The sequence below is a fragment of the Bubalus kerabau genome, chromosome 10 (assembly GCF_029407905.1).
Source record: "Bubalus kerabau isolate K-KA32 ecotype Philippines breed swamp buffalo chromosome 10, PCC_UOA_SB_1v2, whole genome shotgun sequence".
NCBI lineage: Eukaryota > Metazoa > Chordata > Mammalia > Artiodactyla > Bovidae > Bubalus > Bubalus kerabau.
In genome coordinates, this window is record NC_073633.1 from 52,090,306 (window position 1) to 52,094,640 (window position 4,335).

Genomic DNA, 4,335 nt, shown 5'->3' on the forward strand with positions numbered 1-4,335 from the left:
GAGAGGGGCTGGTTAAGTGAAGGGACCCAATGGTGCATCATCCAAGGCCTGCCATCAGACAGAATCTGGTCCAACCTTGAAGCCTAAAGGACAGAGGGGAAGAGCAGTGGTGCTGGAACCTGCAGAGTAGGGCCAGATAGCTGGCACAGAGGAAGTTGGTGGACGGTGGGTACCAACATCCCGACCTTGCTCCCTGTCCTCCATCTTCATCTGCTACCTCCTATTGGCTAAACCCAGCTGGAAGGCAGCAGATTGGGAGCTCCTAGACGTCAGCCTTCAGGGCAAGAGGAGAGCAGAGAAAGGTCATGTATGAGCGTAGAGGGGCCACAGAGACCCCAGAGCACAGTTTTCCATTCATGTCTCCCTCTGTCTCCACATCCTCCAGCACTGTGCACTTAATCCCACTACAGCGCTTGGAAACCTTCCCCATGCTGTGAACTTTAACATCCTCTTGCATGTGTGTGTGTGTGTGTGTGTGTGTGTGTCCAACTCTTTGCGACCCCATGGACTATAGCCCACCAGGCTCCTCTGTCCATGGGATTTCCCAGGCAAGAACACTGGAGTGGGTTGCCATTTCCCTCTCCAGGGGATCTTCCTGACCCAGGGATCTCACCTGAGTCTCCCACATCTCCTTCACTGGCAGGCGGATTCTTAACCAGTGGGCCACCTGGGAAGCCACCGTAGGAGGTTCAGTCTCTTAGAAGAGCATTAGCACATTTTGCTGTAATTCTGTGTTGGCATGACTCTCCATTTTCCTGGAGGGAAGTAGCTGTTTTAGTCATGATGTCTGGACTAGCGCCTGTCACATGGTAGGTGCCCAAAAAATATTTGTCCAAAGGAACAGTGCACTCTAACTTTTCTGTGTTCCTGCCACTCCGTCCCATTAGCATCATCCCCAGTGCTGTCTTCTGGCTCAGAGGATGGATTTTAGTGTGCTGGTAAATGATGAATAACCTTACATTTTAGAGATGCTCTAAGATAAGGCAACTGCATCATGACCTCAGACTTCAGGAATAAGCCCACAACCTAATGAAGGTGGGAAGTAAGAGTGTGAATGCTCCTTTTGTACAGATGCAGAGTGACTTCCTCACCATTTTATTTATTGAAAAAATATTTTATTTGTTTACTTAGCTGCGCCAGGTCTTAGTCACAGCACATGGTATCCTTGATCCTCACTGTGGCATGTGAACCCTTGGTTGCAGCATGTGGGATCTAGTTCCCTGACCAGGGATTGAATCTGGGCCCTCTGCATTGGGAGTGCGGAGTCCTAGCCACTGGACCACCAAGTCCCTGGGAAGGTTTTTTAATTTAATTAATTAATTTATTTTTGTACTGCACAGCATGTGGGATCTTAGCTCTTAAACCAGAGATCGAGTACGTGCCCCCTGCATTCACAGTGCCGAGTCTTAATCACTGTACTGCCGGCCAAGTCCCTTCCTCATTTTAAGCAGCTCCAAGCATTTCACTTTCTCCAGGGCCTCTAACCCAAAGGAAGGGAACCTCTCTAACTTTTTGCTCAGCACTCAGCTTGCCGTCTCTGATTAGGGAGACAGTAATCATACCTTGGACTGCAAGGAGATCAAACCAGTCAGTCCTAAAGGAAATCAGTCCTGAATATTCATTGGAAGGATAGATACTGAAGCTGAAACTTCAATATTTTGGCCACCTGATGTGAAGAACTGACTCACTGGAAAAGACTCTGATGCTGGGAAAGGTTGAAGGCAGGAGGAGAAGGGGATGACAGAGGATAAAATGGTTGGATGGCATCACCGACTCAATGGATGTGAGTTTGAGCAAGCTCCAGGAAGGAGTTGCTGATGGACAGGGAAGCCTGGCATGCTGCAGTCCATGGGGTCACAAAGAGTCGGACATGACTGAGAGACTGGACTAAACTGAACTGAACCATCCCTAAAGCAGAGCCTACAGAGTAAAGCTAAGATAGTGAGTGAAGTGGCATGAACCAGGCATTCACAGATGTCCAATAAGAGCTCAGCCCATTGGAGAAATCTGCCTTTGAGACTATCACCCATTTCTCTCACTTTGTTGGTTCTCAAGCTCCTATAAAAGCCCTCAAAGGAAAGAAAAAGAAAACAATTTTCACATTCAGGTGCCCTCCCAGCTGAAATAGATACCTCTGTGTGCAGCCTCAAGTCCAGTGGCATTTCCTGACTGGCCACTGCAGTGGACATTCCATTAGGAGCTTTGTCCTCCAAGTATCATCCCTGGCAGGGAGACTCCAGGCCACAGAACAGATTAAAAAAAAACTCTGAATTCTGGGTCACAGAGCAAAGTTAGTTCTCTGGCAAGAGAAGGAGGAACAGCATTTGGGAGGGTAGCTACTGGATCCCAAGAAAAATACAGAATGAGTACAATGCCATCCAGATGACCATGAAAATGCCCCTTTCAGGAATGGTCCAGAGGGTAGAGTGGTGGAACAAGAAGATGATCCTTTGAGTAGATCCTTGTCCAAACCCTGCCTCTGACACTCATTGGCTGGGGTAGGGGGTGAGGGGCAGCATGAGGGTTCTCAGATCAGAGCAGATCAGTCGCTCAGTTGTGTCCGACTCTTTTCGACCCCATGAATCGCAGCAGGCCAGGCCTCCCTGTCCATCACCAACTCCCGGAGTTCACTCAGACTCACGTCCATCGAGTCAGTGATGCCATCCAGCCATCTCATCCTCTGTCGTCCCCTTCTCCTCTTGCCCCCAATCCCTCCCAGCATCAGAGTCTTTTCCAATGAGTCAACTCTTCGCATGAGGTGGCCAAAGTACTGGAGTTTCAGCTTTAGCATCATTCCTTCCAAAGAAATCCAGGGCTGATCTCCTTCAGAATGGACTGGTTGGATCTCCTTGCAGTCCAAGGGACTCTCAAGAGTCTTCTCCAACACCACAGTTCAAAAGCATCAATTCTTCGGCGCTCAGCACAAGATTTTCTGTTGGCTTCTTAACAGGAAGGGAGCATAGCATAATTGCAAGGGCATGGCTTTGGAATGACACAGACCTGAGTTTGAATGTGAGTTCTGTTATTTACTAGAGCATGCACTGCCATTTTGCATAGGATTTTTAGCTGGGCACATTAGCCACCGAGCTAAAAGCTGCATTTCCCAGCCTACCTCATGGCTAGATATGATCGTATGACTAAGTTCTGGGATCCCAAGTGGGAGTGAATATGCAACTTACTCACCTGCCCTGAAAGTGAAGGAGCATGTACCACCCTTCCTCCTCCTGACTTTCCTATCATCTGGAAAGTAAACAGGGGGTCAGGGGAGTCTGCTTGGATCATGCAAATCCCCCAGGTGACTGGCAGAAGCAAACCCAATTCATCTCTCTGTGTGTTAGTTGCTCAGTCTTGTCTGACTGTTTGCGACCCAGAGGACTACCAGGCTCCTCTGTACATGGAATTTTCCAGGCAAGAATACTGGAGTGGATTGCCATGCCCTTCTCCAGGAAATCTTCCCAACCCTGGGGTCAAACCCAGGTCTCCCGCCTTGCAGGCAGATTCGTTACTGTTTGAGCTACCTGGGAAGCCCAATTCATCTCTGGAGCAATGCAACTTCTATTTAGGCCTCAAAGAATTCCATAGATAAAGAACCAAGGCATAAATGTTCACAAGACAGAGACTGAGAAAAAAATATATATGCAAATAACATATCTGAGAAAAGACTTTGTCTTAGTTCATTCAAGCTGCTATAACAAAGTACCACAGACTGGGTGACTGAAAAACAAGTGAGAGGTATTTCTTACAGTTCTGGAGACTACTTACAGTTCTGGACAGCTACTTTCTTGTATCCTCACAAGGCAGAGGGAGAGTTAAGGAGCTCTCTGGGGTTGTTTAGCCATTTAGTTGTGTCTGATTCTTTGCAACCCCATGGACTGTAGCCTACCTTGCTCCTCTGTCCATGGGATTTCCCAGGAATACTGGAGTGGGTTACCATTTCCTTCTCCAGGGGATCTTCCCGACCCAGGGATCAAACCTGCGTCCCCTGCTTGGAAGGTGGATTCTTTACCACTGAGCCACCTGGGAAGCACCTGGGGTCTCCTTACAAGGCCACTGATCCCATACATGAGGACCCCACCCTCATGACCTCCCAAAGGCCCACCTCGTAATACTATCACACTGGGGCTTAAGATTTCAATATACGAATTCTGGGGGGACAGAAACACTCATTTTATAACAGCCTGTGTGCAGAATAAAGAAAGAACTCTTAACAGCTCAATAATAAGAAGATAAACACTCAATTAAAATGGGCAAAAGATTTGATTAGACAGTTCACTGAAGAAGATAAGCAAATGGTTAATAAGTGATGAGAAGATGCTTAGTCTGAATACCATTAGT